This window comes from Mastigoproctus giganteus, chromosome 3, assembly GCF_048544385.1.
Source record: "Mastigoproctus giganteus isolate SK-2022 chromosome 3, ASM4854438v1, whole genome shotgun sequence".
Taxonomy (NCBI): domain Eukaryota; kingdom Metazoa; phylum Arthropoda; class Arachnida; order Uropygi; family Thelyphonidae; genus Mastigoproctus; species Mastigoproctus giganteus.
The window spans coordinates 37,743,649-37,766,195 of NC_143577.1; the positions used below are offsets into that span (position 1 = coordinate 37,743,649).

Sequence of the window (22,547 nt, forward strand, 5' to 3'; positions counted from 1 at the left end):
TATAAACAAATCAGTAATATTGTTTATATAAATAAGTAAATAAATCAGTTATATAAAGAAATCAGTATTGTTATTTGTTTTAATTTATATTGCACGTTCTGTATATCATTGCTATTCAAGCTTCAGATGATAATTAGAATAAATTATTGCAGATTTTCTTGCAGCTGTTTAGGTTACAGTCCTTGGTAATTTCCGTTTGTATAATATCTCTTTTTATCGTTTTGCTCACTCCCCTCCTTCTGAGAGAGTCGCGCCCTCAGGTACTAGCATGCCTTCAATACCTGAAGTCATTTCTAGAAAAGAGTCCGTATTTTTAGACAAAATCTCTTCTGAATATGTTTTCTCTTTGATTTCGTCAAAGACGTTAAATTAGCTCGTATCAAGAATGTCCGGCTTTAAAGATGAGCAAGTGGAAAATCCATCTATCTTGAAGAAATTTTTATATTGAAAGTTTCTTGAAAGGAACCTGTTATATTTACTACCGAAATATCTTTTGATGAAATCCATTCAGGCTGGTTTAAACTTGAATATCTGTTCACCTTCAATATGATACAGATCAGCAACCATCTTTCAACAGCCCGATTTCTTTGGTGATGTAGAAAGATAAAGTGAACAGGATAAACTCCCCTAATAAACGAAAGCCGCAATAAGATTTATAGCGAGAGAAGAGGATAAAGAGTGGAAGTTCAAGTGAATTTTCTTTAGAGGCTACTTGGCCGATAGAGATGAAATTTACAGAGACTGATCCTTGGAGGAAGATAAAGAGATGCTGGCAACAAAGGATGGAGATATCACTTTTAATTTAAAGCGATACCAGGTCTATTTCTTTAAAAAAAATCTTTAAAAAACTTGTAAATAAAAGCCAACTCATTCATTTTCAAAACTTCTGAGTGGTCAAAACAAAATTGAGAACACGCAAAGTTTTTTTATTCTTTCTGTTCGAAAAACAACTGGACAACCGACACACAGGTAGATGTAGTTTATCCACGTGCGAGACAAGCATCGCAACACCGGGTCATATGCTAATGTTGTTACTTTGTATCGTCAAAGGGTTGACACTTCCATCGCATACATTGTCTCTTAGGTATACTCATGGACTAACAGCAGCAACAGCTTTCGGGCGTTAGTTCAGTTGGATGAATATTTCGAAACCTGTCGCTGCATAATTCATAATTCTACCAGCATAAATAACGCGCAAGAACGTGGTATGAAATGTATTATTGATTTTAATTTGGGTAATGAAGACTGCTGATCTATGTGGAGTCAGGTACTGGGCTTGTTTGCCGGTTATAATTTATTTAAGCTTGCATCTGAAAGGGACAAGGAAAAATTTTCTTACTATCAACTTAGGCACGTTCGCTTCAAAGCGTTTAGAGGGAGATAAACACCCCTTTCACTTGCGGGCTGAGTTAAGACACTCGACAGAGAGAGCAGATCTTAATTCAGAACGACACCGTGACATCAGATCGACTTTAAAGAAACACTACCCACCGAGACTTACACGACCATCTTATAAACATTTGAGAAGCAAAAAATGGTCAGCAGTTAAACTTGACAAAATGGCGTTCTTTGTCTCTAATGTAAACTTGCCTCGTGTAGGAGTTGGTGAAAGAATAATTCTTGACGTAAGTATTACTATTAATGTTTATGGAATAAGATTACTTAAAAGCCGAAGTTTATAAATTGGCAGTTATACAAGGCCGATGTTGTCTTTAGTTTCGAGGGGCGGTTATGTTTGGTGCCCTGTATAAGAGTCCTTTTGAATTTACGATGTCATGATAGTGCTGTACATCGCTACTGAATATATATTGGTTCATTTAAGGGGACTGTACAGCAATTGGAAATAGGAAGTTTTAATAGTCATCAATTTATTATGCCAGTTTATGTTTTTAAATATTTACTTGAACGTCCTGAATATAGTCCGGTAAATTAGTAGTTAATGATCTTAATATCTATAGTAGAACGAACTTCTCGTTTACCACGAGTTGTCTTGATATTGCACTTCTTTTAAACGACGGCGCTCCTAAATCATTATTAGACAAATTTAAATCATTTATGTTTAAAAGATGTGATATTGTTATGAGTTAATGACAGTTAGGGACCAACTGAGGGCCTCACCAGAAAACAGATGTCCGTTGTCTCAGTATTTTAAATAAATTGCTGATTAACGTTTGACCATGCCATTTTTTAAAAAACAAGGTAGTGCAATATCAAGGCAACTCGTTATAAATAAATTAGTTCTGCTGTGAGTATGAAGCCCTCTTGTATCTGACAGTTTTAATTTTTCTGGTAGGTATAACTTCGTAAGGACTTCATGGATTCGCATATGTACTAAAACAAAAGTGTAAATTAGGTTTTTTTATGATTGTTTTAACATCAGTTGAAAAAAAATTATGGTCTTTTGACTGTGTAATTTAAAGTACAATTAAGGTATCTATTTTTGTGTTGTTTTTGTTTATGAATGTTTTTAATTTTTTTTTTTTATAAATTTTAGTACAGAATACTGTACACTTTTTATTTTAACTTTCCGTATAATTCGATTTCCTTTTGATCTTTATCTAGGATTATTATTTTAGTTTATCTACTACAACAAAACAGTTATAATGTTGTAAACGTGGCCATTGTGGCTGTGAAAAACTTAAACGGAAATTTATTTTTGCGTTATAACAAAAAAAAAAAGGAAATTAAATGAAGCAAAAATTCTCTGCTAATGTCTTTCGGGTGAACTACCCTGCTTATATTTTTTTAACCTTCAGTTAATTAATGAAAGTGGTTATCGATAACACGATTACGTTGTGTTTTTTGTCCGCAATATTGTTTCTTTACTAATCGAAGGAGCAAAGATTTTTGGTTTTGTTTGGCTTAGTCTTCGACCAGTTGTGGTGGCTTAATCTCTGCTGGGATTCAATCACTTACTTCGCGACCACAAAAACCATGGGTCGATCTAGTAGGCCACATTGCACTTTGGAACATAATTTCTCGATTTATCGCTATTAGGTGATCGGTTTTTCTTTCGGATTTCTAACTTTATTTCTTCCCAAACAAGAAAAGTGAACAAACCCGTGAAGTTGCAAGTAACGAAAAGAAAACAAATTTCCGTTTGTTCCTTTTATTTGTCGACAACTCGACGGACGTTTTCTGTTGTAGAATCTTAGATTTTATATTAATTTTATATTAACTTTTCTACTATGTATATTAAAATTTAAATATAACTCTTTATATTGTCATTTTCAGTAAAATATAATAAGGTATGTACAATGACTTATAGTTTTCATATGTTGATACTTTTGCTCTGTACTTAACTATTTCTAATTAGAATTATATAATATTTATAGGTATTACTTCTATAATTACTTTCGATATGCAGTTAGTCAGTCACTATTTATAAGAGTATTTCCGTGTAAATGCATTTTTTACTCGAGAAAAGTGGGTAAAAAACTTTATAACTTTAAAATGTTTCAAAATTGTTAAATTATATTATTTAAAAATTCTCATTCATTTTTAATTTATTTTTCTATAAATTTCTTCGCATAAGAAACACCCTTTTCAAGTTTTAATCTCTTTTACCGGGATGTTCCATAAGGGTTATGAGTAATTTTTTGGTTGTTTATTTTATTTTTCTAGTTGTTATTTTGTAGCCTATGGTTTTTCGTTTAAATTGCATCCAATTTGTTGTGTGCAGTTAAAAAATAAATATTAGATACGACATATAAAAGAAAGTAGGAATTATCTTCTGTAAATTTTATGTTTTAAGTCTTTTATAAGATCTTTTTATCTTCTACACATTTTATTTATTGTAAACTGCTAAATAACAGCCTGATGAATTTCAAATATTTTTTCGAGTACAAGGCAATTTTTAGAATGATCCTACAGAAAGATAGTTTTATTTATTAAACATAATAACAAGAATTTTAAGCTTTATATTCACGAGGAATGTTGTTGGGTCTTCACTGGACATTTATTCAGTAATGGCTGAATTACATTAACGTATAAATATCGTTTATAAACAATTTGCTCATCATCGACTGTAAAAACTCAGTTGATGTAATCTAAGATGTTATATTAGTTTATGTTACCTTCGAAAACACCTCAAATTAATATTTATCCTAACTATAAATTGCCTAGCAGCCGTAAGTAATTCTCCAGTTCTCACTTGAAAGTTTGCCCTATCAACTCCACCACTTCAAAGTAGGTTACGAGGCTTTCATCTTATTTCGAGATAGCGTCTGGTTATTAGGACCATGCACCATTGTGCTCTTGTCGGATATAACACATCCTCAGTCATCCACATACTCGACCAAAGAATAGATGCATTGAATAGACCTGCAAGACGGATATAATGTATTTTCCAATAATATCTTCTTTCACGTGCTCTGATGTCATTGGACTTACATTATCAAGAATATTACTTAGAGTTGATAAATATCTTAACGCGCTCTACTTTCAACTTCAAAAAAATGAAAACTGTCTTCTTCCATTGGCAACATACAATTCACACCAGTTTTGTCAAAAACAAATCATTGCAGTATTGTTTTATCGATAGCATTGCAATCGTAAAAGTTTTCTTTCTGAGATAAAGTTTCCTTTGTTTTTGGTCATTTAAAGACAAATGTTTATTGTGGCGATACCAACGTTTCTGAGATCTACAGATTTGGAACTATAGAAGTTTGTGTTTGAAGTAGACTTATCATTTTGAAAACAAGTTTTCAGGATGCAGTCTTATGAAATAAAAAGAAAGATGTACCTTGTTATTCTATTGTCATCCAGCTTTATTAAAGTTTATTTTTCTCAATGCGGTGGTTAATCATTAGCATAATAATTAAATAAAATTAGCACAATATAATAAGTTTTCAATTAAGACGGGAAAAAAATAATTTAAAAAATTGACAGTGTCTGAAGAAATCAAATCATTGTGTGTAATATGGATAACAAGAAATGTTAGCGGATAAAATTTCATTTTCATGAACATCGGATATTCTGTATTTATCGTTAAGAGTGGCGAAAAAGACGCAGCTCATTAATTTACATAATGATTGAAGTTGCTGAAAAACAATAATACTGTTATCTATATTCAATAAAATCCAGTCATTGTAATTATAATGAATTCTTAATGGCATAATAGTAAATATTTATCTCGTGTGTTATGTACCAAACAAACAAAAATATTGTGTCTATTAATTGCGTGTATTGTGTGGTCGATTTGCCTCTTTGCTGGAACAAAAGCCCTAGTTTCTGAGGAAAAAATATGCAATCCTCTCCTGAGACCGACTACCTCAGCTACATCGTAAAAAAAAAAGGTAAATATTCCTCAAGCGAATTCCAACCCAGGACTGTGTACATTGTCTGTAAATTGCGTGTGTTCTGAGTTCGATTTTCTCTTTGCTTGATGAAAAACTCGAGTTTCCGGTATAAAAAGCCATGCTACCCTCGCCTGAGACCGATTAACTCAGCCATGTTGTGAAAAAGACCCATAAAAGTCCCCCACGTCATCAATGAACCTCGAACTCTGGTCTTTTCCACCAGGTGTGGGAGGACGGCGATTCTACCAATTATGCTATCCATGAGGGCTGTCTAGGAACTGCGAGAATTCCCTGCCAGGGTACGTTGCATTAATTAGATATATGCGCTTCTGGGTGGTACAGTTGGTAGGATCTCAGTTCTCCCCACAGTGGGTGGAAAAAATCTAAGTTCGATCCTGTCGGTGACAGAAGGAATTTTTATTGGGTTTTTTTTCACAACGTGGGCGAGTTAGTCGTGGGTAGAGTGCAGCAAGCAATTTTTACTCAGTAAAAGTCTGGTTTTTCATCCAAAAAAACCAGCCACAGAACGACACACAATTTGTAGATATATTATATACAACATAATATGGTTTAAGTTGCTGACGCACCAAAAATCGTACAACAGCAACAGCAACTGAAGTCATTGTTCCAAGGTATGTTAAATAATTTTATGTGCAAATTTGTTATATTAACAATTTTTAAATCTTTCATTTCTATTTTGGAAGTTGGTTTCCATAGTAAACTAAGGCCAGAAGGATGATTCTGACTTACGCATAGACATTTCTCCTGCCAAGGTTGTACAGAGTCTAAACCAGGAGAAGATTCTATTCTGTGAGGAAGTACTTGGTTGCTGCAAATGGACGCATGGTACAGAAGTTCCAGCTAAAAAAATGATGTTCTTACTAAATTCCAAGGTATCACAATTTTCATCAATTGGCAGTGCATCATTTTCAAATTTGAAATTTTTTAGGGGCACATTTCTGCTACTTCTTGTTGTCATAAAAAATAAGAAACTAATGAATTCACGATCAGTTTTACTGTGAGAACCGACCACACGCTTTTGGAAGAATTAGCTTACAGTGCTCCTTGATGATTTGCCTGTGTATTCATGCGATGGTCAACTTAATGCTGTTGTATATATAGAGAACTTAATGTTATATATATAGAGAGAGAACTTAATGTTGTATATATAGAGGAGAACTTACTGCTAGTAAAATCCATCCTAGATTGTGCAGCAGCTGTCTGGAATTCTCACCTCCCAAAACTGGTAGAAGATATCGAAAAGTCTCAAAGACGATTTATCTTTGTTGCCGGAACAAGATCAAACCGAATCACTCAAGAAGACACTGAAGACTATGCACTTGTCTCAAGCTTAACTCTTGTAATGACAGAAGAAGTATAATGACTTATAGTTTCTCTACAACGATTTAGATACCATTATTGAAACTGAGCTCGGAATAAAGAGTCTACGTATTTACGTGTTGTGCTTGTGGCAATAAGTTCTAGCCGTTTTAGTGATTATCCAATGATGCCATCCAAACAAATCTGCTTTATCTCGCACTGGCGGAGTTCACCATAATGATCGAGGCATGATCGTGAGTGCTGCCAGCACCCACGATCATGCCTCGTGAGGTAGCTAAATTCCTATGACGTACTCGTGCCCCGAATATTCCACCAAAGCATTTCAACTCTTCTTATAAGTCTGCTTATGTGATCTAATACGTCACAAACTATTGTATTTTATTTGCTTACAACTGGTGCCAATATCAAAAAAGTCTATTCTCTAATGAATTAGTAGGGCAGTACATAAACCGAGGAAACCGGTTTGTGTTTAAGGCTTATTTATTCTTTCTAACTTGTAAGAAAACACGAAAACATGAAGATGTTTTCGTGTTTCCTTCACTGCACAATGACGAATGACTAAGCTTTCATATTCAACTCAGTAAAATGCTATTTGATAAATTGTTACTGAAAACCGATTTAAAACCCTCGCATAAAACATTTTTATCAATATTTATCGACACAATAAACAATAAACTGAATGGTACGTTTACAGTATAATACCCAGAATAAGGAATATTATCCTTAGCTTTTGATGTAGAAATTCGAAATTCAAATATCGCATTTATTTCGAATTACGACTTAAAAGAAATTTCAACATTAAATATTAAAAAAAAGAAAATGATTAAATTTTCAAAGTCTTTGGCAACAGAATCGAGGAGGAGAAAGAATTCAGTCAGTTTGAAGAAGAGCATTCTTTTGCGCTCATATTCTCCCCAAATTTTATAAAATATTGATATTATATATACACGTATATTGCACGCTGCTGGTTTTATGAGTTACCCATTCTATTTTGGCTAACACGCAAGAGGAAAATGTAATCGGCTCAAACATGCTTGCAGCTAAATGCTAAAAGTACCTTCGAAACACTGGCGAACAAAGCTGTAGTAATTTATTTATGAGGACGTCACGGTGAATAGGAAAAATATTTCCTTTTCTCGCAATTTCCGGACAAAATCTCATCTCCGTGATTTCCTGTAGGGAACTGTAGCAAACACGTTAATTAGGTACTGTGGGTAGTGGAGACCTACGCAGTTTGTTTTCCCTATTCGCTTTGCAGCTGCATACCTGGCTGAAAAACTTATAAATCTTGTACAGATTCTCCTCTGGCAACAATATAAATATGCCATAGCATCGATGTACGATGCAAGAAATTTTTACTGAGCAAATAAAACGAAATTAGCCGAATTTAACGCTAAATCATTATCTCAAACGTAGGTAAACTAATAAATATTCTCTGTTCTGTAAAAACAGCCTTTCCTTAAATAGTTGCAAGATTAAATAGCTTAAATATGAACTAGAGAAACCTTTCGGTTGTGAATATCACATTTTTCATTTGGAAATAAACTAAAGTTGAGTGTTCAGTTCATTCTCAAAAGAAAAATGCTTGGTTTCTTTAAGATTTAATATTATCAATATTTTAAAGCAGATCCGGATATTACGAAATTTACCGCTAGAGGGAGCTTGGAACATTCTTCTGTCAACTAGAAAGAAACTTATGATTTTTATTAATAAAGGCCAGTGAAAAGAATATTAAATTTTGGAATTAATTGAAAAATCATGCCTTTTAAATGTAAAATTAATTTAATAAAAATTGTGCAACTTTAATTAGCATCATTGAACAAAATGACAAATTATCAGTGAAGTACAGGGTAATCATTTTAAATGAAAACCCATGAAAATGCGAATAACTTCGAGTAAAAGAGTACTAGGGACATGAATTTTAAAGAGATGATATTTATTGTCTGACAATATTTAATTTGTTACAACAAATGTTGAAAATGATTACCATCGTGATAATAACATAAGTGAACATGGCCCTCGTGGATGACACAGTTAGTAAAATCGCTGTCCTTCCCATACTGGATGGAAAAAACCTAATTTCGAGCTCTGTGGATGAAGTGAAGAATTTTTATCGGTCTTTTTCACAACGTGACTGAGTTAGTGGGTCTCAGGAGACAGTATTATGGAGACAGTATTATGAGACAGTATTATGGATTTTTCACAACGTGACTGAGTTAGTGGGTCTCAGGAGACAGTATTATGGCTTTTATCCCTGAAACTCGGATTTTTCATCTAGAAAACGGAAAATAGACCATAGAAAACACGCAATTTATAGACGGTATATAACGAGCACTATGGCCTTAGTCGCTGATGCTCCTAAAACCGTAAAACAACAAGTGAACACGATAAAGCGTGGTCCGATATGCTCCCTACAGGTTGTTGAGAATGATGTTGAATATGTTGGTTTTCACCTCTTCCAGTCTGCTCGGATTGTTGTTGCACGCATTTTCTTTAACATGGCCCGACAAAACAGTCTAATATGACAAATCTGCCTTTTGAAATTAAATGATCTCTTAATTTCGTGACTTGTTGCACCATCTTGCTGAACCCACTCTTTAACAATCTCTATGTTGACTTAAACAGGCTCCAAGAAGGCTCAGAAAAGTGGTAGCTATGTTTTAATGTTTTACACTTGAAGAATAGCAACTCTAATATAACTTATCCAATTGTGGAGTTGAATTAAAGACCAATAGAGAAGGAAAGGCATCTGAGAGTTACGATAAGGATAGATATGAAGTTTTTTCTGAGCAGTGTAAACAGCCGGCCAGGACCTTTTCAAAAATCAAAGAAAGATTGCGGACCCTCCATATATAACATATGATATACACTACCGTACCATTAATATCCGGACACCTGCATTTAGACAAGAAAAAATAGCTTTTATTGTGTCATTTAATATTTTGTGCTGAAACCTTTTGCTTTTATGACGGCCTTCAATATTCGCAGCATACTGTTAACCAGCTTTTTATAAATGGCAAGTGATATGTTCCTCCTACACTCGGTCTTTAACGCAGCCACCAGTTTGTCCTTGTTCTTTGGGCGATCTCGACGTACATGTACCCGACGATCCAATACATCTCAAAGATGCTCGATAGGATTCAGATCAGTACTTTGGGCTGGCTAATCCAACTTTTCCACACCGATGTCCTAAACCACTCTGTTACGACTCGAGCAGAATGGCATGGCGCGTTGTCTTGCTGATACAGGTATGGAACTTCCCCGAAGTATTGCCATAACGTTGAAAGTGCAAAATTGTCCAGGATGTCCTGGTATCGCACAGAATTCGTGGTTTTGTCGATAACGACTAATGGGCCCAAGCCAAACCATGAAAAGCAGCCCCATACCACGATACTGCCTCCACCAAACTTCATTGTTGGGAGTTTACAATCAGGAAGGAATTGTTCCTCTGGCATTCGCCACACCCAAGAACTGCCATCAGACTAGTAGAGTGCGAACCTCGACTCGTCTTTCCATAACACTGCTTTGCATCGCTCTACAGTCCAGGTTCGCGCTCCTTACACCATGTTAATCGGTGTCTAGCATTTGTTGAGGTGATCAGTTCTGTAGAACTGCTGAGGTAATTCTGTTGAACGTGCCATCTTGCATGCCCACTTTTGAAATTGTTTGTTCGAAGCCCAGTGTGCATATTTATAGCAGGTTCTGTGATGTGTTGCATGCATAGGATCTATTTTCCCCATCCACAGAGGGGTGACTGGATATTAATAGTAGGGCAGTATATATTATAAATATATATATATATAGGGTGTGTCAAAACTACACGGCATAACTTCAGGAATGAGTTCCTCATATGTAGACAATAAAAATATCTTATATCAACATAGTTTCGGAAATGCTTGGTTTCCGAGTTTTGAAGGTCTGTCTATGACACTTAACTGTTGACATCACCTTATAGTAATTGTTCAAAATGTCCACCTTCTGCCTGAATATAGGCCTGAATACCACTGGCAGAACATTACTCGCGCAGGGTAATCTGCTGGTGACAAGGCTTGTTGCAGATGGTAAGGATACAGTTGGTGTTCTCGCAACACTCTCCAAATAGTCGAATGTTGCACAGCCAGTTGCATTGGAATTGCTGTTCTGCGTGTGCTGATTCCAGGAGTGGCATGCACATTATCCAAAATCTCCTCCGCTACTTCAGGAGTCATAGATCTTGGTCGTCCTCTGTAGGCAGCACGAAGTATAAAGGTCCCAGGTTCACAAAGGCGGCGATGGATACCATCAAACGTTTTCCTGTCTGGACATCTTCGTTCTGGGAACCTTTCGTGGTACAAATGACGAGTCTCCAAAGCATTGCCGTCCCCCAAACCGTACATAAAGTGCATATCCGCTTGCTCCTGATTTGAGTACATGGTCGGAATGGAAAACCACCAGATTCTGTCAGTACCTTGTGATGAAGGAAATGACTTGGAAACTAGGACACCTTACGGGAGATTTGACTGAGGTGAACAAGGCTCTGAGGGAAGAAAGTAAAATGAATCGCGGTGAAATTTTCACTGTTATAACTGATTCCAGAACTAGAGGCAATAAATTCCAGTTACAGGAGAAGAGTTTAGACTTGATTGTAGAAGGTCTTCCACAGAGAAGTATTCTGAGAGTTCACGCACTTATCAGAGGAAACTACGGCTTATCGGAGAGGAAAGTCCAGTCTAGTGGCTAAGGGTCTTCCTTCAAATTTTTCAGTAACCACTGACATTAATGACATTGTTTTCCACAGCCTGGTGAAAAATGTTTCTACATGACATGAACTTTGTGCAGAAACAGTTTTAATTTCTTCACCGTTGCATGATAAATCCAATATGACATCTCCTTTTGTTGTACAAGTTCTACAGTGACTTAAAATGAACTGGCTGCTAAGCTCTTCACATATGACCTGTGGTTTGTTCCTCAATCACAGCAGTCAATGTACGAACACGACCCACAGAACTGACTCGTGTTCGTACATTGATTGCTGTGACATTTCCCAAATTTCCGTATCGTAGATTGTATAGAAAATCAAAATTCTTAGATTTTTTTTCTTTCAAAACCAACCGAAGGATAGACTCAATTGCAAACATAATAGGCTGACACAATTCCAGCCTTAGTTGCTTTTGCACAAAACACACCAATCCTAACTTAATTTAACCTACCCTGTGAAAAACTCAGACAGTAAATGTAACACACTGAGTTGGCCACTTTATTAGGTTACCTGCCCAATAGCAGGTATGCCTTTAGCCGTCAAAAACCCTGGATTCTTCGTCGAACTCAACGAGATGTCGAAAGTGTGCTATAGGGAATGAATGCTGGTTCATGTTCACTCAATTCCTCCCTACAGTTGTTGAAAATTGGATGATTGTTGATCTCTACTTCGAAGAGCTCGTTTCCACTAATTTCATAGGTACTGAATTGGATTGAAATGTGGTGTCTGGAGAGGCCGCCGCAGTAGGTGAATTCAATCTGATGTTACTAGAACTAATTCTGTACAATTCGAGCCTTATGATATGGTACATTATCCTTTTGCGAGAACCCATTCCCAGCTGGATACGCTACCGCAGCTATGAAGGAACGCACTTGGTGTAGTCAGAAACAATTTCCAGATAACTCTCTGGTATCAATGTGCATTGAAAACGCATCCCGCATCAATTCATGGCCACTACTAGCCTCTACTGTTGACATCTGCTAGGATAGCTTCATGGACTCATACTGTCTGCTCCATTTACTGGTCCGATCATCAGCGTTAAACAGCAGCGTACATAACAAGATGAACGACAGCAATTGGAAACTTGATTTCAAACTTGTGGTTCGTGTTTTATTTTCAGGAATGGCAGTCTTTTGACCCATAAATAGTATTCAATAATTCTGGGTTATCTCGCTGCTTGGCTATCATTCATTCATTCCTGAAATTCTGTATCAATTGGAAACCAAAAATGCATTGGCATTGTTCATTTTTTAGAAATGAACTAGTGAAGATCATATTGATCGTTTAATGTTTATTTTATAATGCAATTATAGTACTGGATGAGTTATAATACTCGTGTAGATTGTAGCCTTTAGTTCGGATAGGTTTCTAATCATTCTTTAAGCTAACCACACACGAAAACTCTTGATCTTTTTCTCATGAACAACCCTTCCAAGCACACAATCGGAATAAGTGGTCCTGTAGACATCTCAGACACAACTTGATGATGGTTACTTCTCCAATGAAGTTTTTCTCTCGTGGCCATTTTCAGTCTCGTGTTGTTTTATTAGCTCAGCAATGTACTCTGTAAAACTAGCCTGTGACTGTAATGGAAAGTTAGTTCGGTCCCATAAGTTTTTGAATGTATTTCGTGGTTTTCTATGAGAAATCCTAACTCTTTGAGTATACAGAACCCCTCAATAGAACAACAAATATTTTCTGTTTAAATTAACGGAGTGTTTCACGTGAACATGTGAAAGATGGAATAAATTTTGACTTCAACAAAATTACAAAATTTCTTGATATTGATTTCGACAGATTTCCCTTATATTTCGCTCAGAGAAATGCCGATCTTGAATTATCATATATATTGACACCACTTACCGGATTTAATACTATTTTACCCTATTCGACAATAAAAATATTTAGAAAACTGTAATAACCGAGTTTTCCGTTATCCGAGGTACCCCTGAATAACCTTGGCACTAAAAAATATTGTTCCCAACCTTATACGCCAGTTAAAAGGAGGAAGAAATATTCATCGCTTTACAAAACAGCCCAGGAAGTGCACAATACCAATTTCTCCTTTTCCGTTGTATTATATTTCTCTGTCCACTTAACTTTTATGCGAGTAGTACACTACCCGGATATTATGCAATTAGCTTCAGAATTTACGGTCCATATTATTGCTTTCCTTCCTAAAATATGATTTATATACACGTAACATAAGTTAGGCTCGCCTTTTGTAGCCTGTTAGAGAACATTATTAATGTAATGAAATATAAACGTGCTATTCGCCTGGTTTTATTTTCTGTTTCTAGTTCTAAATATATGTAATTGCTCTAAAGAGTTCATCAATTTATATCTTGTTAATAATAAAAGCTACTTATCCTAATTTGAATTTTAGTGTAGCTCCAATGCTGTCCTTAGTGCCACGAAAATAAGAGAACGAAGAGTATCTCTCGATCTATTTTCTTTTGAAAATTGAAGAAAAATAGACATCAGAATCTATTTTCTTTTCTTTTCCTTCAATTTTATATTTAATTAAACAAAATAGCATAATTTATACGTGTAATTACATATAAAACAATTAGAATTAATTCATTAATTAAACATAATATTCATTAAGGAGCTACGTTTTTAAATTCAGTCTGCGAATTTCGAGCATATTTTTGAGCTTATTATTGTTTGTTGTCATGGCAACGTACTGAGCAACCTTAATTGGTTGTTTAATTAACTCGGTTATCTGTGTTTGAGAGTTCTGTTTAATGCTATTAGCTGTAATGGATTGTTTTCAAAAGAAGTTAGCGCCCTTGTTTTCTTCTTTCGTTTTTTTAGGCTTTTTTTTTAAAAAAACTTTGAAAAATGAAATTTAAGTGTATTTCTTAAATTTAATTGTCATATTCTTTGCTTATTAGGCAATAAATGAAAAGTTATTTAAACACCATTTCTTAGTTAATAAATGCAAAATAGCGTGAATCCATTAAAGATTCAGTAAGATATAAAATCCGACTCTTAAAAATCCAGTTTTTTTTAGAATTCGGCATGTTTTACGTTAAAAAATGCATTTTACATTCAAGAAAGCAATCGGGCATTTGCATCTAAATCGCACTCGCTTTAATAATCCATGCGGGATGGGATGACATTTCTTTCTTTACAAGATGCTTGATACCTTTCTTCTATTTTTGCAACCAGCTGGATTTCAACTGCATAAATAATGCAATGACGTTAATTCTAATAACAGAAAAGAACCTCCTTTGCAATGAGTTGCCCTGCTATTGCACTACTCGCATGCAGGTGGCCTATCGAAAAGATTGAAGGGTGAGAGTGCCATAACAGCATGATCTACTAATTGGTATCTCATTAGATGCCAGATGGTCTCTTGTGGCAAACAAAAACATTTTTAAAGAAGTTGTTCAGTGTGAGTTGGTATGAGTTATACGAAATGATCTGCCAAAGTTGTAATGTAAACTAAAAGTATCTGTTTAACGTAGTTCAATACCAGGGAGACTCATTACAAATACAAGTGCTATGAGAATTAAGATAGTTGCATAATCCTGCTCGAAAAAAACACAGATGAAAGGAAAAGGAAATGCGTTCTTTTAAAACTGTTCCACCTCTGAAAAATCCGGAACATTTTAAAATCTGGCACCTCTCAATCCCCGGTTTATTTAATAAAACTTAAGGGTGCATTCAGTACCATTAACCTAACCGATAATTATCTAATTAGTTAAAAAAAAACATGCATGTATAATTTGCTAATTCTTAAAGTTTATAGCAAAGTTATATAATTTTAAAAAGTGTGGCTGTTTTTAAACATGTCTTTAAGAAATTTTAATGGAAAGAAATACTTCATTTACTATCTTTTTTTGATATGCGAATCAATGGAATTTTTACGTAGGTGCAACTTCAAATTAGTAGTATTTGTTAGTCATTTTTTCTCTTTTTGTGGACGTCTGAATTCAAATTGCCTGCAATTCTCGAACGGCCTTAACTTTACCTTTGCACAGCACTACATTTAAACGATTAGCATCTGTCATTTTATCACTTTTCGGCCTTTTGATAAGATCAAAGTGTAGCATCTGCATTTATTTAAAATATGAGACTGTTTCGGACTTTTGATGCCTCATCATATAGCAAGCAGTCTCTGGAGGAATCTGCTCTCTCACAAGGGATGAAGTCCGAAATAGGATGCTTAGATTTAAATAAATGGCAGTTAATATTGTGACTATATATTGTTTGACTATATTTCTTCTCCACGTTATTTAACCAAAAGTAAGTTATATGTTTTGAATATATAATGTGTCATAAAACTATACTAAAAAGGCAATACAAAGAAAAATATGGTCCTTTTGGAGTACGCTTCTAAACCAATGACTGTTTTTCATAAAACATTAGTATGCTTTCCTTCCACTTCAGTTCCTTTTAGATATGCATTATTGAGTCCCACTGTCGATGTACTGTTCATAATTAATCCATATAAATTCCAAAGTTTATATTGATTTTCTTGTTGTTTCTTTATATGAATATGAAAGCGCTCACGAAGGAAATATCACTGACTCACGGACATTTGGCCAAGAATCTCTCACATAAAAGTGTTTGAATATTGTACTTCGTCGGATACAGCAATAGTTTTGAAATATGAGTGGTATTAACTGAGATGGCTATTCGAACAGCATCTGATCCAGAAAAAAAACTTTTTGCTAGGAGTTGTTGTTGTTTTCAAGATAAATACTCTCAAGACTGAAGAAGCTCCGCATACTGCATTATTCACAAGAATCCTAAGAAGTAAGCTTATAGGCAGAAAGAGTAATTTTTGATGCATATCAATCAGGTCGTCTCGTATGAATTTTTCAATGCTTTAAATATTTATGAAGTTTGTATCAATATATCAATTTATCTCTACTTCTCCCCCTAGTTTTCTTCTAGGACGGAGTTACTGTTTTGTTCTTGTCAGACTTGGTGATGTACTGGTCAGATAGGAGCGGTTAAGGAGCAGATACGATGCTATGAAACAAAAGAAAAGATGTGGATCAAACGAAAGAACTGGCGATTGATATCTTCCTCGAAGAATGCAAATCGAGAATGCAATTTTTGTAGAATAATCTCACTATATCTCTCTCTCTTTATTTTCAACTTTTTTCCTGCGAATTAGATAAACAACATTCTACAGAACGTATTGGCAGTAATGGATGCATGAAAGAACAGAGCATGAACTAAAACCTCTTAAGAGGAGGCATGATCTTCTGGATGTATTTCCTTAAGATGTTTGAATGTTTACTTCCATTTGTCGTATTGGTATTTCTTGCTTATTTCACTGCAAGTGTCCAAAAACAGATTTTAACTAAAATTATGCATTCATTTCGTTCAGTAGAGGTTTTGTTATTTTTAAACATCGTTTGTTATTATTACCAGTCCATCCATTTATTAATTTGGGGCTAAAAATGAAGTTTATTTCTCTCTGTGAGCTTGTTATACCCTTTATTAAGTATCTTAATAAATTAATAAGCTACAATTTGCTGTTTTAAGCTTATGGTATTACCTGAAGCATTTTAGAGACTGAAAATGAAAGGGGGAATCATAATTTGAGGCAAATGTGGTTGGACTATAATATGATGTACAGAATCGATTTTAATATCTGTTTTTCTCTTAACTGTTCAGAAATTATTTATATTTTATGATATTATTGTAGACTTTATTAATAAAAAAACAGTGTAACGACGCTCTGCTGTTTAATTATTTAACAATTAAGATTACGAACAGGTATTTATTGAATATTTATAATTTCAATAGCAACCACTTAATGTTTTAATTAGTATTTCTCAATAAAGTGCAGCCTATGCTTAACTTCCAATTCCATTTACTTAAAGGATGATAAATAAGCTCTTCCTATATTTCCTAAAATGTTTGTGGGTATTTCTTATTTCCTCTATTGGTAGTACGATTTGGTAATTTAACTACGCCGAAACGCTTGCCTTTCAGAGCTTTTTTCAGACGTGGAAACAGGAAGAAATCACATGGGGCTAAGTCCGGTGAAAAAGGGGGATGTGGAAGAACCCCTGCACCTACAGCAGTGATCATTGGCTGTACAATATTAGCCGTATGGGGCCTGGAATTCTCTTGATGGAGAGTGTGGTCACACCGGAATATGGCCGCCCTACCAAGACACTGATTACAATGCGCTTCAGTCATCTCTTTAACTGTTTCCGATGCATTTAAGCCCCGTCTGACACAATAACGAATCACATATCGCTGTTCAGTCTGTATGTCCGACATGATATCTGCTTCAAAACGATCGTCAGCGACCCGCCGCTAAAAAAACTCTCTTCACGCAACACTAGCTCGACAAGTACTGCATGCGCACACTGAGTCTGCTCAGTAGCGACCATAGAGATCCCCTCTAGTGGCAGTTATGGAAAGTTCGTGCGTTAAACATAAAATCTTGCACCAGTCTGCGAAGTAAATGATAACCCCTCCTAGATCTTCCTGTATGCTTCGAACAGTGCATAGCAAGCCTCTGACCTGGGTTCACTCTCTAGTAATCTTTCCCTTCAATGCATTTTCCCTCCCAGAGAGTAAGTGTAAAATAAACAAACAGCAGACCAAACGATACCGAAAATATTCACACAATTTCCATTTCCGGTGCATCTCAAGTCATATTGGACTTGAAATGTATCGATTGAAAGACAGAAAACATGGAATATTTTTTCCAAATGATTCTACTACAGATAAATCCATAATTTTAAAAACGCAGGAGTTAACAGAAGACTGTCTTAGATCAAATTCACCTCAACAAGAACAATAACAGAGCGAAACAGTCTCGACTAACATAATAAAGATGAGTGGAAGATACCAAAATGATCCATCTCCAAACTTAAACTAGAAAGGAAAATTTATTGCAGGTCCCAAAGAACAAACGATGCCTTAAAGGAGATCTTAGAAAAATCACTGGTAGTTGTCTCCTACACCTACGTTCTAAAAATACCGTATAAAGAAAGAACTGAGAGGTATAAACTTATCTTTCATAATAATTTATCTCGGCAAGAAAAGTGCAGTAAGCTCAGATCAGAATTCATTACATTATGGTAAAGCAACTTGATGACCAATCCCAAAACTTTTTGTTCCTTCTGCATAATGGAATTTTCTTACAAAATAAGTTTCCTGTTAAATGACACCAGTAAATATAGTTTCTAGCTTTCCTGAAGTTCATTATAAAGACCATCGCATCATGAATGAGACCTTTATCTGCCTTGAATTGGGAAACATGTGCTTGAAAACTTTAATAAGTCCACAGGACACCATTACACTCCAAGCAACATTAAATAATTGAAACATTAGATGCATTTTGGTTCATTGAATTGGTAAACTTTAAACTACAGATACAGTATATTGTATCCTACCAAGAGACTTGAAACGCTTATAGCTTTGAACAAAACATGTATTATTAAAAAAAATAAATTAATAGCGCGTTGGCCCACCTTTTCTCATTGCTTCAGTGATTTGAAATACTTCCTGGTAATTCTCAATAGAAAGCTATTTGTACTCTTGTGTACAATTCCATAATTTTTTTTCACTTTTTGAACAGTGAATAAAATTTGCTAGTAAGACGCAACAACCATGGTTCCATGCACTGCTACTAGTTGACCTCATCCATACGAAATGTGTCAATAAAATTCTCAAAAATGGTTTTATTTTTATTTAAAATAATCACCGCCTGATTGAATGCTCTGATTAGACCGGTCAAAAATGTTTCAGGAAAGAATCAGCGTAAGCGTCCAAAGAGATGATGTTTGATTTGGTGGTTATATTCTTCTTTATGTCCTCAACATTCTGAAATATTTTTTCTTTGATGACAGATTTCACCTTGGGAAATAGAAAGAATGATGCTGGTGCTAGATCAAGAGAGAGCAGGATGGATGGTTGATTTGTGCAATGCCATGTTTCGTCAAATATATCTTCACAACAAGGACGGAATAGGCTGGGGAATTGTCTAACAACAACAACCAGCCTGTTTTTCTATCGAAATTCCTTCCTCACCCGGGAAATGAGCTACCTAGTCTTTGAAGCACCTGTATAGAACGCAGCATTGATTCTCTCCTTTTCAGGTACAAATCCATTTTGAATCACACATTGTTTGTCGAAAACCAAGATCAGCATCATCTTGATCCTGGACTTCTGTAAACGAAACTTTTTGGGCCTTGGTGATGATTTTGACACTTCATCTCTTGGTTATACTAAAACATCCAACGCTCATCTCCAGAGACAATACAATCGAGGAAATTAGGATCATCTTGACAGGTCTGGATGAAGTCATCGCGTGATGACACTCTTCGTTGCTTCTGCTCATCCGTGAGGTTGGGCAGCACAAATATTGTATAGATCTTCCTTTTCCCTAAATGATCATGTAGAATATGACGAATCCTCGTCTCCCAAACATCATTCTGAGGATCAAACAGCGATCTCTTGCCACAGTCCCGAACTTTTGAAACTCTTTCCTCATTTGGAGACGTAGACGGATACCCACTTCTTGGGTCATCGCAAACATCCTCACGTACATCTTTGAAACCGCTTATACCATTCAAACACATTGGTACGACTTAACCATAATCATAACCGCAACAGCACCAGTCCGGGAACTTTATTGCCATGCCTCGCATTACGAGAAATACACCCAGACCATGGCACCTCACATCCTTCAACACTTGAACACACTCGACCAGTAAGGATTCTCCTCCCAAATGTAGCGTGACTTGCCACCATGACTTGCAGTATTTCTCTAGAAATCCATGTCATGCATAAAACTGTTACCTCTTTCCGTATGCAGTCCAGTGCGCATTTAAACTGCTGATTAGGTGTACACGTCAAAATATTTGCATATTTCGTAACCATACAATTTCCTACAATCAGAATGGTGGCCCACGGCTTTTGGTAGAAGAGTGTAGTACTGGAATGTAACCAACATAACGAGACAATTTCGATTCTTCTGCTATGAACTGAATTTTTGAATCACGCTGTTGAAAAAAAGTATAAAAAATATCGAGAAAAATGTCTTCTTAACCTAATCTTTACCAAATGTCAGGCGCATTATAACCATAGAAGCAACCTCTAGTCTGTAAATGATTAATTTATTGACCTTTAAACTTTGTAGACTCTCTTTACTATAAAATTTATTAACTGAACTTGCTAAGCGATTTTAAACCTTGAATGCAATTCGCTGGTATGATTATAAGCAAATAATTCATGCTAATACTTAACTTCGCATTGTTTCTTCCAATCTGATTATCTCTGTACAATGTCTCGTGCAAGTACTTATTTGTATGAATACTTTGTACAGAAACGCTTAAAATGAGCACGTAAATGCTCCTTCCTTTTACTTTTAAGGCACGCACACTGAACCACGGAGAGTAGCTTAAGAAATGATATCGACTCGAAGTGGATCTAACCAGTAGTGCGGACCTCATACAGGGAGAAGCTTATAAAGCAATACTGGAGCAGAGAGTCTGAATAGATAGTTGGATTTTACTTCCATGTCGTACAAGGAGGGCAAAAAAAAAAAGAACTAAAACTTAAAAGAAAAGGTGAACTCTGCGCCTTAAGAATTATTCAGAAGGTTGCGCAAAGACTTAAACTTAAGGGGTTCTCTCAGGGGTTTATGATGCCAATTTTTTTCCAAAATAGATCTCTATTGGATTTCGACTTTGAAGGTGGACAATAAAATATTGAGAAACTGCTAAAGTACCAAAAAACCAAGTGAATAAAGAGTAAACTCCGCGATCCGAATTTCAACTTGATGGGATGGAAAAGAAGTAGCGGGTATTTTTCCGCAGACGTTCTTAACGCGTTTCGCAATTTCTGTAAGTCTAAAACTTCTATAATAACCGTACCAGAACTTTATTGCTCAGAAACTCATAAACAGGATTCGAACTAAACGCTTTGGGCATACTGGGACGATCGTTTTATCCTCAAGAGCGGTTGTTTAGGGCTTCTTGAATCTTTGATAGTGAATTCTTATTGCGTGGATAGTTGGAAGCTTTGGGAATAAAAACTGGTATAACCAATTGGAGAATGAACTATTTATATTTGATTCTAAGCGGAAATCCATTTCTGTGTAGGTAAGAATACATCAAAATTCCCATTTTATCTCTGCATTCAGTTTTAAGTAATCAAGGACCACATTTTGGACATAGTTAATGGATAATTATCTCATTTAAGAATTGTTGATCGTGGGGGAACCTTGTCGGAATCTATTCGTAAGGAATCTGGGTCTATAAATGACAAAAATCATTATTAAATCTTTTGTAGTTGTTAGTATATCGTACTTGTTGTAATAATATGTTTGTTATCTTCTTTTCAATGGTGACTCGCTTCCTAGGAAACAAAAAGAACAGATTGTGGAGACGAATCAATGCGTGTGCTGAAGGGGATTTGTACCGATTCATGGCTAGGTTTACTCCAAACTACTTTGAGTCGGTACGAATCATCTTCACCACGTCCTTCATCGATGGATAATACCAGCCCTACGTCTAAGAAGATTATTATTGAAGATATATCCATGTTGTAAACGTAAATTTAGAGACATTTATATAGACAGACTTTCTTTTATTTAAAATGATGTTAAGTAAGTCGTGAATTTCCTTCGTTGCATAATTTTTGTAAATGGCTTTGGAAACAACAAAATCAAGAATAACTCAAAAGTAACACGATTATCTCATTCATTAAAATAGTTAGTAGTTTACTAAATTTTCTATAATTAATAAATAATAAAATATTTTAAATAACTAAGAAGAGAGCCGCTTAAAACGATTATGTTGTTAAACAGCTAATGAATAAATTATGATAGTAATAATAATAAATATAAGGAGAGAGAGCTTGACAGACCTCATCGAGCAATAGAAGAAAGAGATTGAGAAACTGAAGGATTACTTCCAGAAAAAAGCAGCAGCACTCTACCAGGCTATAAGGAAGATAGACAAGTGACATACCCAACTCAACATAAGCGTGCAGACTCCTCCAGCCCAGATGAAAAAAACGAAGATATGAAGGTGGGCGAAGAAGACACTCCATGGAAGACTCTACAATGACCTCCATCAGGACCATATAGATAAAATGGATTCCAATGCATGGCTCACGAGCAGGACGCTGTTCTCTGAGACTGAAGGATTCATGCTCCCTATCCAAGACCAGGTAAT

General features: G+C 35.4%; 1 protein-coding gene across 5 annotated transcripts in view; it reads left to right on the top strand.

Annotated features, from left to right (window-relative positions):
- LOC150087887 (GTPase-activating Rap/Ran-GAP domain-like protein 3) overlaps positions 1–22,547 on the top strand; it is a 459,270-nt gene that overhangs the window by 289,870 nt on the left and 146,853 nt on the right. Inside the window, exon 1 of one of the 5 annotated variants that reach the window (XM_090369248.1) lies at positions 1,558–1,625. The exons of the other annotated variants lie outside the window; for them this stretch is intronic. The gene's annotated coding sequence lies outside the window, so the exon portion shown is untranslated. Of the gene's footprint in view, positions 1–1,557; positions 1,626–22,547 lie in introns of those variants that run through there. 5 annotated transcript variants of the gene reach the window in all.